The 24863-nt window shown below is 46.0% G+C and overlaps 3 protein-coding genes, 1 long non-coding RNA gene and 9 other non-coding genes across 13 annotated transcripts in view; 11 read left to right on the top strand and 2 right to left on the bottom strand.

The window, feature by feature from the left end:
- Nucleotides 1-24863, bottom strand: part of LOC796311 (zinc finger MYM-type protein 1) — an 854498-nt gene that overhangs the window by 121637 nt on the left and 707998 nt on the right. The window lies entirely within an intron of this gene.
- LOC148682203 (uncharacterized) overlaps nt 1-24863 on the top strand; it is a 429467-nt gene that overhangs the window by 96451 nt on the left and 308153 nt on the right. The window lies entirely within an intron of this gene.
- The window catches only part of zgc:113135, a 1020739-nt gene that overhangs the window by 746342 nt on the left and 249534 nt on the right, over nt 1-24863 (bottom strand). The window lies entirely within an intron of this gene.
- Nucleotides 1-24863, top strand: part of LOC101886882 (gastrula zinc finger protein XlCGF57.1-like) — a 513813-nt gene that overhangs the window by 436322 nt on the left and 52628 nt on the right. The window lies entirely within an intron of this gene.
- Nucleotides 1868-1938, top strand: trnag-ccc (transfer RNA glycine (anticodon CCC)). Its single transcript has one exon. It is a non-coding gene; the product is annotated as a tRNA-Gly (tRNA).
- Nucleotides 3446-3516, top strand: trnag-gcc (transfer RNA glycine (anticodon GCC)). Its single transcript has one exon. It is a non-coding gene; the product is annotated as a tRNA-Gly (tRNA).
- On the top strand, nt 5990-6060 carry trnag-gcc (transfer RNA glycine (anticodon GCC)). The gene has a single exon. It is a non-coding gene; the product is annotated as a tRNA-Gly (tRNA).
- trnas-acu (transfer RNA serine (anticodon ACU)) lies at nt 6784-6854 on the top strand. The gene has a single exon. It is a non-coding gene; the product is annotated as a tRNA-Ser (tRNA).
- Nucleotides 8693-8763, top strand: trnag-gcc (transfer RNA glycine (anticodon GCC)). Its single transcript has one exon. It is a non-coding gene; the product is annotated as a tRNA-Gly (tRNA).
- On the top strand, nt 10752-10822 carry trnag-ccc (transfer RNA glycine (anticodon CCC)). The gene has a single exon. It is a non-coding gene; the product is annotated as a tRNA-Gly (tRNA).
- Nucleotides 11388-11458, top strand: trnag-gcc (transfer RNA glycine (anticodon GCC)). Its single transcript has one exon. It is a non-coding gene; the product is annotated as a tRNA-Gly (tRNA).
- Nucleotides 12024-12094, top strand: trnag-ccc (transfer RNA glycine (anticodon CCC)). Its single transcript has one exon. It is a non-coding gene; the product is annotated as a tRNA-Gly (tRNA).
- On the top strand, nt 14717-14787 carry trnag-ccc (transfer RNA glycine (anticodon CCC)). The gene has a single exon. It is a non-coding gene; the product is annotated as a tRNA-Gly (tRNA).

Here is a 24863-nt window from a genome sequence, read left to right as displayed (position 1 = left end):
CCACATTCAAGTTGGTATGCTTAATTTTTCATGAAAGAATGTCAAAAAACACAAGAATAAAGTGCTTAGGCATATTTTATTTACCTTGGAGCATTACACATTCAAACAGTTAGTTTATTGAGTAATAATAATAATAAAGCGTCTTTAGCTGGATTCGAACCCCGGTCTTGGTGAGCACATGCAATAGAAATCAATGTAACTCAAATTGCGTTGTTTTAACACAGAACAGTATCACTATGTGTGACGTAAAGCAGGTGCAGGGAAGGCGTGTCCGGGAAGCTAAGAACTCACCCTTTCTTTTCTTCATTTTTCCCCCTCTTCTTCCCTTTCTTTCTTCCCACCTTTCTTCCCTTCTTGCCCTTCTTTGTTGGACGATTGTTCCCCAGCTTGAACACAGCGCTTTTGACCGCTCTGCCATCCTGACATGCTTGGCTGGTCTGAGCTGTCTCCTAGAAGACAGACCGCAGCACCGTGACATGGAAGCTGGTGTTTCACAGTTTGCCCAGATCCAGCAGTCTGCCTCATTGACGCAGTAGGCAGCGCGTCAGTCTCATAATCTGAAGGTCGTGAGTTCGAACCTCACATGGGGCAGCGTGCTAACTTTTGGCACATGGAAGCGCTTAGATGACTGGGTGGCATTTTTTATCCCCTTCCGTGTGGAACATGCTTCCCCAAAGCAAAAAACGCTACAGCTCCTCTGGAGGCCTGGCGGCGTGAAGTTCCAAGAACATTTCCTGAGTCTGAAGCAATGATGGTGAGATGCCTCCATTCCTATCACGTTGTCGCTTGACGTTCGGCGTGGATCTGTCAAATGTCATGAATTAACGTTGTGCGAGGATTTGACGAAAAGTCCTGCGAAACCCATTGCCTTAAAAATCAATGGCATCCCAGAACATTCCACTACATGGCATTACAAGACAGTTCTTTTGATCCCCTTTCGGTTCACTTGCATTAAAGCCTTCGTCCATTGTTTTTTTTTTTTCCATAGGTGCCAGTCTCTTAATCTGAAGGTCGTGAGTTCGAGCCTCACATGGGGCAGCGTGCTAACTTTTGGTACATGGAAGCGCTTAGATGACTGGGTGGCATTTGGTAGAATTCTCACCTGCCACGCGGGAGACCCTGGTCCGATTCCCGGCCAATGCAATTCCTGTTTTGTGTTACTACTCTTCCAGCTCTGGGTAACAGCCTTGCAGCAATCACACCCCACTAGGAGAGCAGTGTGAGCATATCACCATTGGTGGTTTAGTGGTAGAATTCTCGCCTGCCATGCGGGAGACCCTGGTCTGGCTCCTGGCCAATGCTAACCCTGTTTTGTGTTGCTACTCTTCAAGCTCTGGGTAACAGCCTTGCAGCAATCACACCCCACTAGGACAGAAGTATAAGCATATCAGCATTGGTGGTTCAGTGGTAGAATTCTCGCCTGCCAGGTGGGAGACCTGGGTCTGATTCCCGGCCAATGCAAATCCTGTTTTGTGTTGCTACTCTGCCAGCTCTGGGTAACAGCATTGCAGCAGTCACACCCCACTAGGGCAGCAATATAAGCATATCAGCATTGGTGGTTCAGTGGTAGAATTCTTGCCTGCCACGCGGTAGACTCGGGTCCGATTCCCGACCAATGCAACTCTTCTTTTGTGTTGCTACTCTTTCAGCTCTGGGTAACAGCCTTGCAGCAATCACACCCAACTAGGAGAGCAGTATGAGCCGATCAACATTGGTGGTTCACTGGTAGAACTCTCGCCTGCCACGCGGGAGACCCTGGTCCTGTTCCTGGCCAATACAAACCCTGTTTTGTGTTGCTACTCTTCCAGCTCTGGGTAACAGCCTTGCAGCAGTCACACCCCACTAGGGCAGTAATTTAAGCATATCAGCATTGGTGGTTCAGTGGTAGAATTCTCGCCTCCCACGCGGGAGACCCAGGTCCGATTCCTGGCCAATGCAACTCCTGTTTTGTGTTGCTACTTTTTCAGCTCTGGGTAACAGCCTTGCAGCAATCACACCCAACTAGGAGAGCAGTACGAGCAAATCAGCCTTAGTGGTTCACTGGTATAATTCTCGCTTGCCACGTAGGAGACCCTGACCTGGCTCCTGGCCAATGCAAACCCTGTTTTGTGTTGCTACTCTTCAAGCTCTGGGTAACAGCCTTGCAGCAATCACACCCCACTAGGACAGAAGTGTGAGCATATCAGCACTGGTGGTACAGTGGTAGAATTCTTGCCTGCCACGCGGGAGATCCGGGTCTGATTCCCGGCCAATGCAAATCCTGTTTTGTGTTGCTACTCTGCCAGCTTTGGGTAACAGCCTTGCAGCAGTCACACCCCACTAGGGCAGCAATATAAGCATATCAGCATTGGTGGTTCAGTGGTAGAATTCTTGCCTGCCACGCGGTAGACTCGGGTCCGATTCCCGGCCAATGCAACTCCTGTATTGTGTTGCTACTCTTTCAGCTCTGGGTAACAGCCTTGCAGCAATCACACCCAACTAGGAGAGCAGTATGAGCATATCAGCATTGGTGGTTCACTGGTAGAATTCTCACCTGCCACGTGGGAGACCCTGGTCTGGTTCCTGGCCAATGCAAACCCTGTTTTGTGTTGCTACTCTTCCAGCTCTGGGTAACAGCCTTGCAGCAATCACACCCCACTAGGACAATAGTATGAGCATATCAGTATTGGTGGTTCAGTGGTAGAATTCTCGCCTGCCACGCGGGATACTTGGGTCCGATTCCCGGCCAATGCAAATCCTGTTTTGTGCTGCTACTCTTCCAGCTCCGGGTAGCAGTCACACCCCACTAGGGCAGCAATATAAGCATATCAGCATTGGTGGTTCAGTGGTAGAATTCTCGCCTGCCACACGGGAAACCCGGGTCCGATTCCCGGCCAATGCAAATCCGGTTTTGTGTTGCTACTCTTCCAGCTCTGGGTAACAGCCTTGCAGCAGTCACACCCCACTAGGGCTGCAAAATAATTATATCAGCAATGGTGGTTCAGTGGTAGAATTCTCGCCTGCCACGCGGGAGACCCGGGTCGATTACCGGCCAATGCAACTCTTGTTTTGTGTTGCTACTCTTTCAGCTCTGGGTAACAGCCTTGCAGCAATCACACCCAACTAGGAGTGCAGTATAAGCATATCAGCATTGGTGGTTCACTGGTAGAATTCTCGCCTGCCACGCGGCAGACCCTGGTCCTGTTCCTGGCCAATGCAAACCCTGTTTTGTGTTGCTACTCTTCCAGCTCTGGGTAACAGCCTTGCCACAATCACACCCCACTAGGACAGTAGAATGAGCATATCAGCATTGTTGGTTCAGTGGTAGAATTCTCGCCTGCCACGCGGGAGACCCGGGTCCGATTCCCGGCCAATGCAAATCCTGTTTTATGTTGCTACTCTTCCAGCTCTGGGTAACAGCCTTGCAGCAGTCACACCCCACTAGGGCAGCAATATAAGCATATCGGCATTGGTGGTTCAGTGGTAGAATTCTCGCCTGCCACGCGGGAGACCTGGGTCCGATTCCCGGCCAATGCAAATCCTGTTTTGTGTTGCTACTCTTCCAGCTCTGGGTAACAGCCTTGCAGCAGTCACACCCCACTAGGGCAGCAATATAAGCATATCAGCATTGGTGGTTCAGTGGTAGAATTCTCGCCTGCCACGCGGGAGACCCGGGGCCGATTCCTGGCCAATCCAATTCCTGTTTTGTGTTGCTACTCTTTCAGCTCTGGGTAACAGCCTTGCAGCAAACACACCCAACTAGGAGAGCAGTACGAGCATATCAGCCTTAGTGGTTCACTGGTATAATTCTCGCCTGCAACGTGGGAGACCCTGGTCCGGCTCCTGGCAATTGCAAACCCTGTTTTGTGTTGCTACTCTTCAAGCTCTGGTTAACAGCCTTGCAGCAATCACACCCCACTAGGACAGAAGTATGAGCATATTAGCATTGGTGGATCAGTGGTAGTATTCTCGCCTGCCACGCGGGAGACCCGGGTCTGGTTCCCGGCCAATGCAAATCCTGTTTTGTGTTGCTACTCTTCCAGCTCTGGGTAACAGCCTTGCAGCAGTCACACCCCACTAAGGCAGCAATATAAGCTTATCAGCATTGGTGGTTCAGTGGTAGAATTCTCGCCTGCCATGCGGGAGACCTGGGTCTGATTCCCGGCCAATGCAACTCTTGCTTTGTGTTGCTACTCTTTCAGCTCTGGGTAACAGCCTTGCAGCAATCACACCCAACTAGGAGAGCATTATGAGCATATCAGCATTGGTGGTTCACTGGTAGAATTCTCGCCTGCCACGCGGGAGACCGTGGTCCTGTTCCTGGCCAATGCAAACCCTGTTTTGTGTTGCTACTCTTCCAGCTCTGGGTAACAGCCTTGCAGCAATCACACCCCACTAGGACAGTAGCATGAGCATATCAGCATTGGTGGTTCAGTGGTAGCATTCTCGCCTGCCACGCGGGAGACCCTAGTCCGCTTCCTGGCCAATGCAAACCCTGTTTTGTGTTGCTACTCTTCCAGCTCTGGGTAACAGCCTTGCAGCAATCACAACCCACTAGGACAGTAGTATGAGCATATCAGCATTGGTGGTTCAGTGGTAGAATTCTCGCCTGCCACGCGGGAGACCCTCGTCCGCTTCCTGGCCAATGCAATTCCTATTTTGTATTGCTACTCTTCCAGCTCTGGGTAACAGCCTTGCAGCAATCACACCCCACTAGGGCTGCAGCATTAGCATATCAGCACTGGTGGTTCACTGGTCGAATTTTTTCCTGCTATGAGGGAGACCTGGGTTCCATTCCCGGCTAATGCAATTGCTGTTTTGTGTGGCTCCTGTTACAACTCTGGTTGACGGATTTTTAGCACTCACATAACACAAAGGCAAAGAACAACTTGGGTTAGCGTTGGTGGTTCAGTGGTGGAATTCTCACCTGCCACGCTGGAGTCCCAGGTCCGATTCCCGCCCAATGCAATTCCTGTTTTGTGTTGCTACTCTTTCAGCTCTGGGTAACAGCCTTGCAGCAATCACACCTAACTATGACAGCATTATGAGCATATCAGCATTTGTGGTTCACTGGTAGAATTGTCGCCTGCCACGCGGGAGACCAGGCTCCGATTCCTGGCCAATGCAAATCCTGTTTTGTGTTGCTACTCTTCCAGCCCTGGGTAACAGCCTTGCAGCAATCACACCCCACTAGGACAGTAGTATGAGCATATCAGCATTGGTGGTTCAGTGGTAGAATTCTTGCCTGCCACACAGGAGACCCGGGTCCGATTACCGGCCAATGCAAATCCCGTTTTGTGTTGCTACTCTTCCAGCTCTGGGTAACAGCCTTGCAGCAATCACACCCCACTAGGACAGTAGTATGAGCATGTTAGCATTGGTGGATTAGTGGTAGAAATCTCGCCTCCCACTCAGGAGACCCGAGTCCGATTCCCGGCCAACGCAGTTCCTTTTTTGTGTTGCTTCTCTTCCAGCTCCAGGTAACAGACTTGCAGCAATCACAACCCACTAGGACAGCAGTATGAGCATAACAGCATTGATGGTTCAGTGGTAGAAATCTCGCCTCCCACGCGGCAGACCCTGGTCCTGTTCCTGGCCAATGCAAACCCTGTTTTGTGTTGCTACTCTTCCAGCTCTGGGTAACAGCCTTGCAGCAATCACACCCCACTAGGACAGCAGTATGAGCATATCAGCATTGGTGGTTCAGTGGTAGAGTTCTCGCCTGCTACGCGGAAGACCTGGGTCTGATTCCCGGCCAATGCAATTTCTCTTTTGTGTTGCTACTCTTCCAGCTCTGGGTAACAGCCTTGCAGCAATCACAACCCACTAGGACAGCAGTATGAGCATAACAGCATTGATGGTTCAGTGGTAGAAATCTCGCCTCCCACGCGGCAGACCCTGGTCCTGTTCCTGGCCAATGCAAACCCTGTTTTGTGTTGCTACTCTTCCAGCTCTGGGTAACAGCCTTGCAGCAATCACACCCCACTAGGACAGCAGTATGAGCATATAAGCATTGGTGGTTCAGTGGTAGAATTCTCGCCTGCCACGCGGGAGACCTGGGTCCGATTCCCGGCCAATGCAAATCCTGTTTTGTGTTGCTACTCTTCCAGCTCTGGGTAACAGCCTTGCAGCAGTCACACCCCACTAGGGCAGCAATATAGGCATATCATCATTGGTAGTTCAGTGGTAGAATTCTCACCTCCCACGCGGGAGACCCAGGTCCGATTCCTGGCCAATTCAACTCCTGTTTTGTGTTGCTACTCTTCCAGCTCTGGGTAACAGCCTTGCAGCAGTCACACCCCACTAGGGCAGCAATATAAGCATATCAGCATTGGTGGTTCAGTGGTTGAATTCTCGCCTACCAAGTGGGAGACCCGGGGCAGATTCCTGGCCAATCCAATTCCTGTTTGTGTTGCTAATCTTCCAGCTCTGGGTAACAGCCTTGCAGCAGTCACACCCCACTAGGGCTGCAAAATAAGCATATCAGCATTGGTAGTTCAATGGTGGAATTCTCGCCTGCCACGCGAGAGACCCGGGTCCGATTACCGGCCAATGCAAATCCTGTTTTGTGTTGCTACTCTTCCAGCTCTGGGTAACAGCCTTGCAGCAATCACACCCCACTAGGACAGTAGTATGAGCATGTTAGCATTGGTGGATTAGTGGTAGAAATCTCGCCTCCCACTCAGGAGACCCGGGTCCGATTCCCGGCCAACGCAGTTCCTTTTTTGTGTTGCTTCTCTTCCAGCTCCGGGTAACAGACTTGCAGCAATCACACCCCACTAGGACAGATGTTTGAGCATATCAGCATTGGTGGTTCAGTGGTAGAATTCTCGCCTACTACGCGGAAGACCTGGGTCTGATTCCCGGCCAATGCAGTTTCTCTTTTGTGTTGCTACTCTTCCAGCTCTGGGTAACAGCCTTGCAGCAATCACAACCCACTAGGACAGCAGTATGAGCATAACAGCATTGATGGTTCAGTGGTAGAATTCTCGCCTCCCACGCGGGAGACGCGGGTCCGATTCCTGGCCAATGCAATTCCTGTTTTGTGTTGCTAATCTTCCAGCTCTGGGTAACAGCCTTGCAGCAATCAAACCCCACTAGGACAGATGTATGAGTATATGAGTATTGGTGGTTCAGTGGTAGAGTTCTTGCCTGCCATGCGGGAGGCCCAGGTCCGATTCCCAGCCAATGAAAATCCTCTTTTGTGTTGCTACTCTTCCAGCTCTGGGTAACAGCCTTGCAGCAATCACACCCCACTAGGGCTGCAGTATTAGCATATCAGCATTGGTGGTTCACTGGTAGAATTCTTTCCTGCTATGAGGGAGATGTGGGTTCCATTCCCGGCTGATGCAGTTGCTGTTTTGTGTGGCTCCTGTTACAACTCTTGTTGACGGCCTTTTAGCACTCACATAACACAAAGGCAAACAACAACATGGGTCAGCATTGGTGGTTCAGTGGTAGAATTCTCTCTTGCCACGCTGGAGACCCTGGTCCGATTCCCGGCCAATGCAATTCCTGTATTGTGTTGCTACACTTTCAGCTCTGGGTAACAGCCTTACAGCAATCACACCCAACTAGGAAAGCAGTATGAACATATCAGCATTTGTGGTTCACTGGTAGAATCCTCGCCTGCCACGTGGGGAGACCCGGGTCCGATTCCTGGCCAATGAAAATCTGGTTTTGTCTCGCTTCTCTTCCAGCTCTGGGTAACAGCCTTGCAGCAATCAAAACCCACTAGGAGAGCAGTATAAGCATATCAGCATTGGTGTTTCAGTGGTAGAATTCTCGCCTCCCAAACGGGAGACCTGGGTCTGATTCCCGGCCAATGCAGTTCCTGTTTTGTGTAGTTAATCTTCCAGCTCCGGGTAACAGCCTTGCAGCAATCACACCCCACTAGGACAGATGTTTGAGCATATCAGCATTGGTGGTTCAGTGGTAGAATTCTCGCCTGCTATGCGGGAGACCCTGGTCCGCTTCCTGGCCAATGCAAACCCTGTTTTGTGCTGCTACTCTTCCAGCTCTGGGTAACAGCCTTGCAGCAATCACACCCAACTAGGACAGCGTTATGAGCATATCAGCATTGGTGGTTCACTGGTAGACTTGTCGCCTGCCACACGGGAGACCTGGGTCCGATTCCCGGCCAATGCAAATCCTGTTTTGTGTTGCTACTCTTCCAGCTCTGGGTAACAGCCTTGCAGCAGTCACACCCCACTAGGGCAGAAATATAAGCATATCAGCATTGTTGGTTCAGTGGTAGAATTCTCGTCTCCCACGCGGGAGACCCAGGTCCTATTCCTGGCCAATGCAACTCTTGTTTTGTGTTGCTACTCTTTCAGCTCTGGGTAACAGCCTTGCAGCAATCACACCCAACTAGGAGAGCAGTACGAGCATATCAGCATTGGTGGTTCACTGGTAGAATTCTTGCCTGCCATGCGGGAGACCCTGGTCCGGTTCCTGGCCAATGCAAACCCTGTTTTGTGTTGCTACTCTTCCAGCTCTGGGTAACAGCCTTGCCACAATCACACCCCACTAGGACAGTAGAATGAGCATATCAGCATTGTTGGTTCAGTGGTGGAATTCTCGCCTGCCACGCGGGAGACCCGGGTCCGATTCCCGGCCAATGCAAATCCTGTTTTGTGTTGCTACTCTTCCAGCTCTGGGTAACAGCCTTGCAGCAGTCACACCCCACTAGGGCAGTAAGATAAGCATATCAGCATTGGTGGTTCAGTGGTAGAATTCTCGCCTGCCACGCGGGAGACCTGGGTCCGATTCCCGGCCAATGCAAATCCTGTTTTGTGTTGCTACTCTTCCAGCTCTGGGTAACAGCCTTGTAGCAGTCACACCCCACTAGGGCAGCAATACAAGCATATCAGCATTGGTGGTTCAGTGGTAGAATTCTCGCCTGCCACGCGGGAGACCCGGGGCCGATTCCTGGCCAATCCAATTCCTGTTTTGTGTTGCTACTCTTTCAGCTCTGGGTAAGAGCCTTGCAGCAATCACACCCAACTAGGAGAGCAGTATGAGCATATCAGCATTAGTGGTTCACTGGTATAATTCTCGCCTGCAACGCGGGAGACCCTGGTCCGGCTCCTGGCAATTGCAAACCCTGTTTTGTGTTGCTACTCTTCAAGCTCTGGTTAACAGCCTTGCAGCAATCACACCCCACTAGGACAGAAGTATGAGTATATTAGCATTGGTGGATCAGTGGTAGTATTCTCGCCTGCCACGCGGGAGACCCGGGTCTGATTCCCAGCCAATGCAATTCCTGTTTTGTGTTGCTACTCTTCCAGCTCTGGGTAACAGCCTTGCAGCAGTCACACCCCACTAAGGCAGCAATGTAAGCATATCAGCATTGGTGGTTCAGTGGTAGAATTCTCGCCTGCCATGCGGGAGACCTGGGTCTGATTCCCGGCCAATGCAACTCTTGTTTTGTGTTGCTACTCTTTCAGCTCTGGGTAACAGCCTTGCAGCAATCACACCCAACTAGGAGAGCATTATGAGCATATCAGCATTGGTGGTTCACTGGTAGAATTCTCGCCTGCCGCGCGGGAGACCGTGGTCCTGTTCCTGGCCAATGCAAACCCTGTTTTGTGTTGCTACTCTTCCAGCTCTGGGTAACAGCCTTGCAGCAATCACACCCCACTAGGACAGAAGCATGAGCATATCAGCATTGGTGGTTCAGTGGTAGAATTCTCGCCTGCCACGCGGGAGACCTGGGTCCGATTCCCGGCCAATGAAAATCCTGTTTAGTGTTGCTACTCTTCCAGCTCTGGGTAACAGCCTTGCAGCAGTCACACCCCACTAGGGCAGCAATATCAGCATTGGTGGTTCAGTGGTAGAATTCTCGCCTCCGAAGTGGGAGACACGGAGCCGATTCCTGGCCAATCCAATTCCTTTTTTGTGTAGTTAATCTTCCAGCTCTGGGTAACAGCCTTACAGCAATCACACCCCACTAGGACAGATGCTTGAGCATATCAGCATTGGTGGTTCAGTGGTAGAATTCTCGCCTGCTACGCGGGAGATCCTTGTACGCTTCCTGGCCAATGCTAACCCTGTTTTGTATTGCTACTCTTCCAGCTCTGGGTAACAGCCTTGCAGCAATCACACCCCACTAGGACAGTAGTATGAGCATATTAGCATTGGTGGTTCAGTGGTAGAATTCTCGCCTACCACGTGGGAGACCTGCGTCCGATTCCCGGCCAATGCAACTCCTGTTTTGTGTTGCTACTCTTTCAGCTCAGGGTAACAGCCTTGCAGCAGTCACATCCCACTAGGGCAGCAACATTAACATATCAGCATTGGTGGTTCAGTTGTAGAATTCTCGCCTGCCACGCGGGAGACCCGGGTCCGATTCCCAGCCAATGCAATTCCTGTTTTGTGTTGCTACTCTTCCAGCTCTGGGTAACAGCCTTGCAGCAATCACACCCCGATAGGACAGCAGTATGAGCATATCAGCATTGGTGGTTTAGTGGTAGAATTCTCGCCTCCCACACAGGAGACCCGGGACCGATTCCCGGCCAACGCAGTTCCTTTTTTGTGTTGCTTCTCTTCCAGCTCTGGGTAACAACCTTGCAGCAATCACACCCAACTAGGACAGCTGTATGAGCATATCAGCATTGGTGGTTCACTGGTTAAATTCTCGCCTGCCACGCGGGAGACCCTCGTCCACTTCATGGCCAATGCAAACCCTGTTTTGTGTTGCTACTCTTCCAGCTCTGGGTAACAGCCTTGCAGCAATCACAACCCACTAGGACAGTAGTATGAGCATATCAGCATTGGTGGTTCAGTGGTAGAATTTTTGCCTCCCACGCAGGAGACCCGGGTCCGATTCCCAGCCAATGCAATTCCTATTTTGTATTGCTACTCTTCCAGCTCTGGGTAACAGCCTTGCAGCAATCACACCCCACTAGGGCTGCAGCATTAGCATATCAGCACTGGTGGTTCACTGGTCGAATTTTTTCCTGCTATGAGGGAGACCTGGGTTCCATTCCCGGCTAATGCAATTGCTGTTTTGTGTGGCTCCTGTTACAACTCTGGTTGACGGATTTTTAGCATTCACATAACACAAAGGCAAAGAACAACTTGGGTTAGCGTTGGTGGTTCAGTGGTGGAATTCTCACCTGCCACGCTAGAGACCCGGGTCCGATTCCCGCCCAATGCAATTCCTCTTTTGTGTTGCTACTCTTTCAGCTCTGGGTAACAGCCTTGCAGCAATCACACCTAACTAGGACAGCATTATGAGCATATCAGCATTTGTGGTTCACTGGTAGAATTGTCGCCTGCCACGCGGGAGACCAGGCTCCGATACCTGGCCAATGCAAATCCTGTTTTGTGTTGCTACTCTTCCAGCCCTGGGTAACAGCCTTGCAGCAATCACACCCCACTAGGACAGTAGTATGAGCATATCAGCATTGGTGGTTCAGTGGTAGAATTCTCGCCTGCCATGCGGGAGACCCGGGTCCGATTCCCGGCCAATGCAACTCCTGTTTTGTGTTGCTACTCTTTCAGCTCTGGGTAACAGCCTTGCAGCAGTCACACCCCACTAGGGCAGCAACATAAACACATCAGCATTGGTGGTTCAGTGGTAGAATTCTTGCCTGCCACGCGGGAGACCCGGGTCCGATTCCCGGCCAATGCAATTCCTGTTTTGTGTTGCTACTCTTCCAGCTCTGGGTAACAGCCTTGTAGCAATCACACCCCACTAGGACAGCAGTATGAGCATATGAGCATTGGTGGTTTAGTGGTAGAATTCTCGTCTCCCACACAGGAGACCCGGGACCGATTCCCGGCCAACGCAGTTTCTTTTTTGTGTTGCTTCTCTTCCAGCTCTGGGTAACAACCTTGCAGCAATCACACCCAACTAGGACAGCTGTATGAGCATATCAGCATTGGTGGTTCACTGGTTGAATTCTCGCCTGCCACGCGGGAGACCCTCGTCCGCTTCCTGGCCAATGCAAACCCTGTTTTGTGTTGCTACTCTTCCAGCTCTGGGTAACAGCCTTGCAGCAATCACAACCCACTAGGACAGTAGTATGAGCATATCAGCATTGGTGGTTCAGTGGTAGAATTCTTGCCTCCCACGCAGGAGACCCGGGTCCGATTCCCGGCCAATGCAATTCCTATTTTGTATTGCTACTCTTCCAGCTCTGGGTAACAGCCTTACAGCAATCACACCCCACTAGGGCTGCAGCATTAGCATATCAGCACTGGTGGTTCACTGGTCGAATTTTTTCCTGCTATGAGGGAGACCTGGGTTCCATTCCCGGCTAATGCAATTGCTGTTTTGTGTGGCTCCTGTTACAACTCTGGTTGACGAATTTTTAGCACTCACATAACACAAAGGCAAAGAACAGCTTGGGTTAGCGTTGGTGGTTCAGTGGTGGTACTCTCACCTGCCACGCTGGAGACCCGGGTCTGATTCCCGCCCAATGCAAATCCTGTTTTGTGTTGCTAATCTTTCAGCTCTGGGTAACAGCCTTGCAGCAATCACACCTAACTAGGACAGCATTATGAGCATATCAGCATTGGTGGTTCACTGGTAGAATTGTCGCCTGCCACGCGGGAGACCAGGCTCCGATTCCTGGCCAATGCAAATCCTGTTTTGTGTTGCTACTCTTCAAGCCCTGGGTAACAGCCTTGCAGCAATCACACCCCACTAGGACAGTAGTATGAGCCTATCAGCATTGGTGATTCAGTGGTAGTATTCTCACCTGCCACGCGGGAGACCCGGGTCCGATTCCCGGCCAATGCAAATCCTGTTTAGTGTTGCTTCTCTTCCAGCTCTGGGTAACAGCCTTGCAGCAGTCACACCCCACTAGGGCAGCAATATAAGCATATCAGCATTGGTGGTTCAGTGGTAGAATTCTCACCTCCCAAGCGGGAGACCCGGGGCCGATTCCTGGCCAATCCAATTCCTTTTTTGTGTAGTTAATCTTCCAGCTCCGGGTAACAGCCTTGCAGCAATCACACCCCACTAGGGCTGCAGCATTAGCATATAAGCACTGGTGGTTCACTGGTAGAATTTTTTCCTGCTATGAGGGAGACCTGGGTTCCATTCCCGGCTAATGCAATTGCTGTTTTGTGTGGCTCCTGTTACAACTCTGGTTGACAGATTTTTAGCACTCACATAACACAAAGGCAAAGAACAACTTGGGTTAGCGTTGGTGGTTCAGTGGTGGAATTCTCATCTGCCATGCTGGAGACCCGGGTCCGATTCTCGCCCAATGCAATTCCTGTTTTGTGTTGCTACTCTTTCAGCTCTGGGTAACAGCCTTGCAGCAATCACACCTAACTAGGACAGCATTATGAGCATATCAGCATTGGTGGTTCACTAGTAGAATTCTCGCCTGCCACGCGGGAGACCAGGCTCCGATTCCTGGCCCATGCAAATCATGTTTTGTGTTGCTACTCTTCCAGCCCTGGGTAACAGCCTTGCAGCAATCACAACCCACTAGAACAGCAGTATGAGCATATCAGCGTTGGTGGTTCAGTGGTAAAAATCCCGTTTGTGACGTGGGAGTTCCGTGTCCGTTTTCCGGCCAATGCAATTCCTGTTTTGTGTTGCTACTCTTCCAGCTCTGGGTAACAGCCTTGCAGCAATCACACCCCACTAGGGCAGCAACACAAGCATATCAGCATTGGTGGATTAGTGGTAGAATTCTCGCTTGCCACGCGGGACACCTGGAGTTCAATCCTGACTAATAAAGAAGTGGTTTTTTGTGGCTCCTGTTCCAGCTTTGGTTGATGTCCGTTTAGCACTCACACAAAGGCAAGGAACAAGGTAGGTCAGCATTGGTGGTCCACTGGTAAAATTCTCGCCTGTCTCACGGGAAATCCGGGTCTGATTTCCTGCCCATGCAATTCCTGTTTTGTGTTGCTACTCTTCCAGCTCTGGCTAACAGCCTTGCAGCAGTCACACCCCACTAGGGCAGCAATATAAGCAAATCAGCATTGGTGTTTCAGTGGTAAATTCTCGCCTCCCAAGCGGGAGACCCGGGGCCGATTCCTGGCCAATCCAATTCCTTTTTTGTGTAATCTTCCAGTTCCTGGTAACAGCCTTGCAGCAATCACACCCCACTAGGACAGATGTTTGAGCATATCAGCATTGGTGGTTCAGTGGTAGAATTCTCGCCTGCTACGCGGGAGACCCTGGTCTGCTTCCTGGCCAATGCTAACCCTATATTGTATTGCTACTCTTCCAGCTCTGGGTAACAGCCTTGCAGCAATCACACCCCACTAGGACAGTAGTATGAGCATATCAGCATTGGTGGTTCAGTAGTAGAATTCTCGCCTGCCACGCGGGAGACCCGGGTCCGATTCACGGCCAATGCAATTCCTGTTTTGTGTTGCTACTCTTCCAGCTCTGGGTAACAGCCTTGCAGCAATCACACCCCGATAGGACAGCAGTATGAGCATATCAGCATTGGTGGTTTAGTGGTAGAATTCTCGCCTCCCACACAGGAGACCCGGGACCGATTCCCGGCCAACGCAGTTCCTTTTTTGTGTTGCTTCTCTTCCAGCTCTGGGTAACAACCTTGCAGCAATCACACCCAACTAGGACAGCTGTATGAGCATATCAGGATTGGTGGTTCACTGGTTGAGTTCTCGCCTGCCACGCGGGAGACCCTCGTCCACTTCCTGGCCAATGCAAACCCTGTTTTGTGTTGCTACTCTTCCAGCTCTGGGTAACAGCCTTGCAGCAATCACAACCCACTAGGACAGTAGTATGAGCATATCAGCATTGGTGGTTCAGTGGTAGAATTCTTGCCTCCCACGCAGGAGACCCGGGTCCGATTCCCGGCCAATGCAATTCCTATTTTGTATTGCTACTCTTCCAGCTCTGGGTAACAGCCTTGCAGCAATCACACCCCACTAGGGCTGCAGCATTAGCATATCAGCACTGGTGGTTCACTGGTCGAATTTTTTCCTGCTATGAGGGAGACCTGGGTTCCATTCCCGGCTAATGCAATTGCTGTTTTGTGTGGCTCCTGTTACAACTCTGGTTGACGGATTTTTAGCACTCACATAACACAAAGGCAAAGAGCAACTTGGGTTAGCGTTGGTGGTTCAGTGGTGGAATTCTCACCTGCCACGCTGGAGACCCGTGTCCGATTCCCGCCCAATGCAATTCCTGTTTTGTGTTGCTACTCTTTCAGCTCTGGGTAACAGCCTTGCAGCAATCACACCTAACTAGGACAGCATTATGAGCATATCAGCATTGGTGGTTCACTGGTAGAATTGTCGCCTGCCACGTGGGAGACCAGGCTCCGATTCCTGGCCAATGCAAATCCTGTTTTGTGTTGCTACTCTTCCAGCCCTGGGTAACAGCCTTGCAGCAATCACAACCCACTAGGGCAGCAATATAAGCATATCAGCATTGGTGGTTTAGTGGTAGAATTCTCGTTTGCCACGCGGGACACCTAGAGTTGAATCCTGACTAATACAGAAGTGCTTTTTTGTGGCTCCTGTTCCAGCTCTGGTTGATGTCCGTTTAGCACTCACACAAAGGCAAGGAACAAGGTAGGTCAGCATTGGTGGTTCACTGGTAAAATTCTCGCCTGTCTCACGGGACATCCGGGTCTGATTCCCTGCCCATGCAATTCCTGTTTTGTGTTGCTACTCTTCCAGCTCTGGGTAACAGCCTTGCAGCAGTCACACCCCACTAGGGCAGCAATCAAAGCATTTCAGCATTGGTGGTTCAGTGGTAGATTTCTCGCCTCGCATGCTGGAGACCCAGGTCTGATTCCCGGCCAATGCAATTTCTGTTTTGTGTTGCTACTCTTTCAGCTCTGGGTAACAGCCTTGCAGCAATCACACCCCACTAGGACAGCAGTATGAGCATATCAGCGTTGGTGGTTCAGTGGTAAAATTCCCATTTGTGACGCGGGAGACCCGTGTCTGTTTTCTGGCCAATGCAAATCCTGTTTTGTGTTGCTACTCTTCCAGCTCTGGGTAACAGCCTTGCAGCAATCACACCCCAATAGGACATCACTAAAAGCATATCAGCATTGGTGGTTCAGTGGTAGAATTCTCACTTGCCACACGGGAGGGCTGGTGTCGATTCCTGCCTATAACAATTGCTGTTTTGTGTGGCTCCTGTTCCAGCTCTGGTTGACGGCCTTTTAGCTCTCACACAACACAAAGGCAAGAAACAACATGGATCAGCATTGGTGCTTCAGTGGTAGAATTCTCACCTGTCACATGGGAGACCCAGGTCTGATTCTTGGCTAATGCAATTACTGTTTTGTGATACTACTCTTCCAGATCTGGGTAACAGCCTTGTAGCAATCACACCCCACTAGGGCAGCAACATGAGTATATCTGCATTGTTGGTTCAGTGGTAGAATTCTCGCCTACCATGCGGGACACATGAGTTCGATTTCTGTCTAGTGCAGTTGCTGTTTTGTGAGGCTCTTTTTCCAGCTGCATGAACTGCCTTGCAGCACTGAATCCCCACAAGGGCAAAAGAACATATGTGCCAGCGTTGGTGTTTCAGTGGTAGAATTTTAGCCCGCCTTGTGGAAGACCTGGGTCTGATTGCCAGCCAATGCAGTTGCTGGTCTGTGTTGCTACTCTTCCAGCTGCATGTAACAGCATAGCAGCAATCACACCCCACTAGGGTAGGATAACATGTGTTTCAGCATTGATGGTTTAGGGCCCTATCATACGCGCGGCGCAACAGTATTTTGCTAGTTTAAGCTTGACACAAGAGTCGTTTAGAGGCGTTGCGCTACGCTGTTTAAATAGCAAATGCATTAGCGCTCATTTGTGCATCTATAGGCATTCTGGTCTAAAAAGGAAGGTGTTCTGAGGTATGCTGGCGCGTTGCTATTTTGAGAAACTAAAATAGATTTTTCATTAGACCAAAACAAACCCGGTCTAAACTCCTGCGCAGAGTTGCACCTCGCTTACACACTGCTTAATACGCACAAGAGAGCAATAGGCAAATATCTGTACATATGAAAAAATTTTAATATTAAGGTTATATATAGGATATAATAAGAATAGATATAGGATATAAATATTAAGGATTAAAATATTACAAAACATATTATTTTCTAGCCTACATAAATATGAAAAATCACTGCTTTAATGTCTTCTTCATCTCGGGAGGCTTTTTCAGTTCATTCATAACAATTTGCTTTTGTATAATGTTATTATTATTAGCAGTATTATTTATTACATCCATATTTATCTTTGTTTTATTTAAAACAAGCTTACATTTGCCCACCTGTCAGGTTTTAGACCATATGGGGCACAGCATGTGTTTTAGGATATAACACAGGTTTTTGAACACACTTCGTTATTGTTGTTCATTTATTAGTTTGCTGGAAATTAGAACTGAATTTAGAAATAGTTTTGAAATGAATATTTGCGCTTAACAAATACAATTAATTATTTATAGACTAATTGATGTCTGTGCGTAAAGGTTTCCATATCCAAGAGCGAAAGTGAAAGTAGATCATTTATCTCTCATTCTCACGCAGTAGATGCTCTGTTTAACAGTTTTCTGTTAAAAAAAAACTGTTAACTGTTTGCTTGTGAAATGCTCAGTTTTTCCACTCAGACTTACTTTACGTCCTGTAAATAGCAAATGTGCTTATGGCGCGACGCAGCTGGCTCTTAAAGGTAATGGGAGATGAGACTCTAATTGGTTTGTTCTCAAAACACACCTATAACTCATTAAGAAAATAAACTCAACCCTTTTAGACCATGCGCCTTGGCGCAAAGCGGATTTTCCCCTCCTTAAATTATCAAAAATGCATTCTGACACACCCTGAAAGCGTTTGCACCCTGCATTTTGCGCTCTGCGCATGGACCGTCAAAATAGAGCCCTTAGTGGTAGAAATCTCGCCAGCTATGTGGGTGACCCAGGTCAGATTCCCGGCCAATGCAGTTCCTGTTTTGTGTTGCTCCTCTTCTAGCTGTGTCTAACAGCCTTGCAGCACTCACGCCCCACAAGGGCAACAGCATAATTTTGGTGCATAAACATAAACAACAGCATAAACGTTGGTGGTTCAGTGGTAGAATTCTTACCTGCCACGCGAGAGATCTGGGTACAGTTCTTAGCCAATGCAATTGCTGTTTTGTGTTGCTCCTCTTCCAGCTGTATGTACCAGCCTTAAAGCACCCACTCCCTAAAAAGGCAGGGGAACATGCATGACAGCAGTGGTGGTTCAGTGGTAGATTCTCGCCTCCCATGCGTGAGACGGGTCTGATACCCGTCCAATGCAGTTCCTGTTTTGTGTTGCTTCTCTTCCAGCTACATGTAACAGCCTTGCAGCACTCACACAACACCGATTCACATTCAATGTAAGTCCTGTTTTGTGTTGCTACTCTTTCAGCTCTGGTTGACGGCCTTTTAGCACTCACAACACAAAGGCAAGGAGCAACATGGGCCAGCACTGGTGGTTCAGTGGTAGAATTCTCACCTGCCACGTGGGATATGCGTGTCTGATTCCCGGCCAATGGCAAAATAATAAGCAGGTCAGCATTCGTGGATTCCTGTTGATTCCTGGCCAATGCAATTTGTGTTGCTCCCCTTCCAGCTGCATGTAACCGCCTGGCAGCACTCAGAGCCCAAAAGGGCAGGTGAACATGTGAGGCAGCATTGGTGGTTCAGTGGTTGAATTCTCGCCTCCCATGCAGGAGACCCGGGTCTGATTCTTGGCCTATGCAGTTCATGTTTTGTGTTGCTCCTCTTCCAGCTGCATGTAACAGCCTTGCAGCACTCACCCACCACAAAAACAAGGGAAGATATGTGTCAACATTGGTGGCTCAGTGGTAGAATTCTTGCCTGCTTATAGCCGTACCACCCTGGAAACAGTAGAGAACACTAGAGAGCGATACAGGGAGTGAACAGCTGCAGTTCGGAGAAAGGGTCTCCTTCATTTTAGAATTTTTGTTTTGTGTTTGTTTGTGTTGTTTTTGTGGAGTGAAATAGAGTCTATTTTATTTTATTTTTTAAACCACCTGAGAGCAGCATCTTGCTAACTGGAAGGTGTTTTTTTTTTTTTTTTTTTTTGCACTTTTCCTGGGCATAAAATGGACGGTTCTGTGGCAAACGAAACTGGGCTGGATGCAGAGACTTTCTTGGCAAATGAAACTAGACTGAATGGAGGGACAAGAATGGTTAACGACAATGGACTGGACGATAGACAACGAGCTGGACAAAGGAAAAACTTGGTGGAAAAAAATATTTAAAAAAAGTAACAGTAATAGTGAATGCCGAAGAAGTAAATGAGGTAAGAGCTGTGGACATCATTAAAGCAGTGACAGACAAGTGTGGTCATGGGAAGATTCTGGCTTTGAGACTGAGGCAAGGAAAAGAGTTTGAACTAACTATGGAAAACCAAGAAACATGTGAGGAATTGATCTATGAACTGTTGATTAAGGAAATGAACTGTTAAAATCAAAAAGCTGCAAAACAGGGATTATGTTGTTTCTTTCATGCACCTGCCAGTCTATCTTGATGAAAGAGACATTTTAAAAAAATTAGAAGGATGGGGAGTTTATCCCATATCAAAAATAAAAAGAAGAGTTTACACAGGCACTGACATTGAGGACGGATCAAGGTTGTTTTAAATGGTTTAAAGTGGAAGATGCCCAAAGAGGATATTATTTTATGAAGAATGTTTATTTTAATGTATTTGTTTTGTGAAATTTCTGGAGTTTTTAAATGTTAATGTAATGTGATGATGTTTTAAATAAAAAAAAATAAAACAAAAAAAAGCACATTTTAATGGATTGCGCTGATTTTAAGTGCTATAAAGGTGAAGAAAAGGGACACTTTGCAAGGAATTGTAATAATGTCAAATGTCCAGAATTTAAACAATTTTTAAACAAGTGTGAATGTTGGATGGAAGGAGAGGAAGGAGGGGGAGCAAAACAAGAGGATGGACAGGTGCATGAAAGAAACAAGGAAGAAGATTTAAAAACAAGGGTTATGTAGGAGGAAACAAACAACATAAGGGAAGAGAGAGGAAAAAATGTGAACGAAAAACAGACGTCAGAACAAGAACAGTGGACACAAATGGAAATAACTGAGTTTTAAAAACTTTTTAAATATGGTGGAAAACGATGAACAAAATAAGACTGATCAAGCCGAAGAAATGGAAAGTAATGGAGAAAAACTGACAGATTATGTAGAGAAGAACAAAGTGGAAAGAGGACTAATAAGAAGAAGAACAATAAAGGTAAAACCAAATGTGGACAGTGCAAGAAAAAAGATGTTGACAAAGGTGCGAGTAAAAAATGTAAATAGGTATGAAGTGTTAAGAGGGCTGGAAGTGAGGTGGATTTTGTGCTCTTTGGAGTGTGAAGTTAATCTATATATTCAAATTGTATGTGTATAATCTGCTAGTAGACTTGCATACCATTAAAAGAATTAAGGTGCTATGTAGAAAAGGTCATAAAAAGAAGTGGATGAGAAGAGAGCGGGACAAAGCCTGAGTAAACAACTAATGTGTCTCAGGAAATGGATAAGAATAGAGCAACACATGTGTAAACAGATGACAGAGGAGGAATTTGGAGTCAAGGGTTAAACTAGGGGGGTCTTGTGTGATATATGTAGAAATAAAGGAAAAACAGATGACAGAGGTGGAATTTGGAGTCAAGGGTTAAACTAGGAGGGATCTTGTGTAATATATGGAGAACAAAGGAAAACAACGGATGTAAAGGGGTATTTAGGTAAGGCCAGGGCATGAGTGAGACAGAACTTTTCAGACAGGGATGCTACTGGGGGTCTCCTGAAAATTCTCCTTTGTTGTCGACAATAAAGTATATTCTTCTGATATTCATAACCTCCAGACTGAGTTTGATTTAGTAAGAGAAAAACCAAGAAAACCACTACAGAAGAAGATGATGAGAAATAATGTTTTTTTAACCATTTTATTTATTTTTAACATGAATTTAATTTGTGTTTCTTTTATGGAAGGGGCTGTTAGTTGAGTGACAAAAATTGGTATGCAGATGTAGAGGATGAGACGAAAAATAATGGGTGGTTTTAATATTTTAATATCTTTCATCATGTTTTTAAACATTTTATTATGGCATGCAAGCGGTTTATTGAATGTGGAGAAATTTAAAAAAATGTTGGTGTTATGTAAAGAAGCTGATGTGATTGTTTTGCAAGAAACAAATTGGAAAAATTTAAGTTTAAAATGGTTCAAAGTAAATGGGATGGTCAAATATATTTTAACAGTGGAGAGGATAAAGTGGGTTGTGGAGTAGTGATTTTAATAAAAAGAGGTATATATGAAAAAGAAAAAGTAATATTTGAGGATGGAGTTGGGAAAAGCATGGCGATGAAATTAGAAAAAGTTGAAGATAATTTCATAATTTATAATATTCATGCATCCAATGAAAAAAATTAAAAAGTGAACTTCTTTAAAAACGTTAGTATAAATGTAAAAAATGGCAGAATGTTATTGTAGTTAGAGATTTTAATACTGTTTTCACAGAATTAGATCTGGGTAGTAAGATGGTATATAGAAAAGACAAGGGGAGGGAGGAACTACTGAAAATGATGACAATGTAATTTAATAGATGTGTGGAGAGAGAAATAAGACAAAGAGGGAATTTTCAAGAATGCATGAGGTTAAGTAGGATTGATTATATGTTATGTAATGTAGAAATGAAAGACTATATAAAAAGTATATTTTACAAAAACCTTGGATTTAGTGATCATTCGATTTTTTGTGTGACGTTAGATTGTGTAAAAGTTGAAAGGGGATTAGGTGTATGGATTTTGAACGCAACAATTTTAAAACATGAGACATACAAAGAAAAAATTCAACAAATAATTGTAAACAGTAAATTTGATAGAATGTATAGAGAAGATTAAAGAATATGGTGGGACAATGTTAAGTTAGACATAAAAAAATTTCAATAAAATATTGTAAAATTTAAAAAGAGTTAAAAATAATAAAGAAATTCAAATAAGAAGGGAATTAGAAGACGAAATAAAAAGACTGCAAATAGGTCAAAATGAAGAGATTGAAAAAATCATATATTTACAAGAACAACTAAAAGAGATGGAAAATGAAAAATGATTATTTTGCTTACCCCATTGGCAGATTAATTTGCTTGTTTTAAGGAAAAACTCACTTAATATTGGCGTATTATTTCTCAAAACAAATTAGAAAATTCTCTTTTATTTAAGATTTTTTAGATATTTGGACTTGAAACAAGACAAAAATATAAATAAAAAAAAGCATTTTTTGCAGTGCAGTGTAGAATTTTCTTGCACTTTATTGGCATGAAAAAACTACTGTTGTTGAGCTGATAGGGCGCTGCTAATTGTTTTACTTTTTTATCTCGTTTGGCACCAGTGTAAGAGCTGAAGGCCTGATGCTTTGTTTCATAATGTCTTTTAATATTATATTCTTATATTAATGCAACTGATTCCTGGCAAATAAAAACAGATACATTTCCCACTGACCTCTGTGAAGAAATATTCTTTGCCCCAACGTGACTGAAACTTCCTGCACTGACTGTTGATTTTCCTTTTGTTTTGGTGTGCCATGGCTCGCCAAAATGTGATTATCAATTATGTTTCCTTCAGTTTGGTCGGTAAAGCCTGATTTATACTTCTGCGTCAGGTGACCGGCGTAACCCACGGCGCAGGCAACGTGCGTGGCTGTGCATTTATACTTCTGCGCGCTGTCTCTGTCGGTCTGCATTAACACTTCCGAAACGCTAGTTGGCAGTGAGATGTAAATGTTCCTCTGTGTAGAGTTTCTTCGTTACTTTTTTGCACTTCCTGAACACTTCTGGGATGTACAAGTGGCTCAAACTCGCTCATTTTGAGGCAGGAACCGGCGGACGTGCAACAACTTTAATTATGAGGTAAACACAAAACAAAACTTTCCATCCGGAGCTCCTTCACGGTACTCCACACTTGTAAACAATCGCTCGCGCGGTTCTCGGTTCCGCCCAGACTCGTCAGCGCTACCAAGCCGACCAATCACAGAGCTTACGCTACGCGTGGTTGCGACGTGTAGTTACATTTTTTGAGAGGTGCACGTCAGTGACGGCGATGGCCACGGCGAAGGGCTATGCGTCAGCGCCGTAGCATACGTAGTTTGACGCAGAAGTATAAATCAGCCTTTAGTTTTACATCATAACAAGAAGTGCTGCCTAATTGAAGGCATGTAATAGTGACACCCGGTGGTAATTTATTGAATTACGTTTATTTTTGTATGGCGGGCCAGATTCTATTAATATATATAAATGCCTCGCAGGCCGCCACAAAACTGATTGCGGGCTGCAGATGGCCCGCGGGCCATAGTTTGGACACCCCTTTTTTAAACAATGAGTTTTATAAGAGTTTTAGAGAAATTATAGCACCTGTTTTAAAAGTATATGATGAGGTTTTTAACAAAGAAGAATTAAGTGAAAGAATGAAGACAGGAATGATTAAAATGATAAACAAAAGAAGAGAAAGTCCTTTAGATCTGAAGAATTATTGGCCCTTAACAATGTTAAATACATATTTAAAATTTTTAGCAAAGGTTTTAGCAAACAGACTAAGGAAAATATTACCTAAAATTATAAGCACTACACATGCATATGGAGTAGAGGGGAGGGACATAATAGACACAGTTCAAAGTATAAGAGATACATTACTTTATACGAAGGAGAAAAAAATGATTGGATATTTAATTAGTTTGGTTTTAGAGAAAACATTTGATAGAGTGGAACATGACTATTTGTTTGAAGTGATTAAAAACTTTGGATTTGGGGATAAATTTCGGAAAGGGATCAACATTTTTTATTACAATATTTTGACATGTATTAAATGCAATGTTTTTTATCTGAATGTTTTCAACCAACAAGGTCTATAAGACAAGGATGTCCACTATCTGCACTACTGTACATATTAGTAGCTGAACCACTAGCAATAAAAGCAATCAATAGAGTAAAAGAAATACAAGTAGAAGTAAGAACCGAACTTGAACCAATATACCAGTATGAAGATGACACAACTTTGTTGGTTGAAGACATCCAAAGTGTAACAAAGGCAATGGGGATTTTAAAGAAGCATTGTAAAGGGACTGGAGCTAAGATTAATGTTGAAAAGAGCGTGTGTATGAGAATTGGAAGGGCAGATGTTTTACCTCAGCACATACATTTTAAGAAAGAGAATGAGCATATCAAGATTTTAGGCATTTGGATCTGTTTGGATTTTAATAAAGCAGATCATTTTAATTGGGAGGGAGTTTTAAAAGGGATGGAAATTAGATTGAGATATTGGAAACTGAGAAACCTGACATTGAAGGGAAAGGTTTTATTAATTAAATCTCTAATGCTATTAAAAATGTGGTATGTGCTGAGTGTTACCCCATTGCCTTGTGAATACTATAAAAGAATAAAAAAAAATGTGTTTTAGATTTCTTATGGGGAAAAGAAAGAGCAAAAATAGCATACGACGACATGTTGATTGGAGGGAAAGAAGTTGGGGGACTTGGGCTTTTAGACCCACTTTTAAGGGTGAAAACATTAAGGACAAAATTGGTAAAATGTTTTGTAGATGTTAAGATTAAAGCAGTGTGGAAAAATGTCATGGACTATTTTTTTAAAGAAATGTGGTCGAGTAAATAAGGGATGTAGTGTATTATCTATGAAAACAAAAAAAGAAATGTGGACAGGTATACCAACATTTTATGAAGAGCTTTTAGAAGCTTGGGGAAATTTTTTAGAAAATATGCTCATTGTACCTAAAGGAAGAAACCAGCTGTTAGAACAACCTTTGTTTTTAAACATGAATATAACGAAAGATGAAAATGTAATATATTATAAAAAATGGTGGCAAGCTGGAATTAGGCAAGTGAAGGATGTGCTCTATGAGGTGATAAATGATAAATTGAAGACATGTTATCTGA

Source organism: Danio rerio, chromosome 4, assembly GCF_052040795.2.
Source record: "Danio rerio strain M-AB ecotype USA chromosome 4, GRCz13ab, whole genome shotgun sequence".
NCBI classification, from domain to species: domain Eukaryota; kingdom Metazoa; phylum Chordata; class Actinopteri; order Cypriniformes; family Danionidae; genus Danio; species Danio rerio.
The sequence above is the reverse complement of the archived record's forward strand: the minus strand, read 5'-3'. Positions and strand labels throughout refer to the sequence as shown.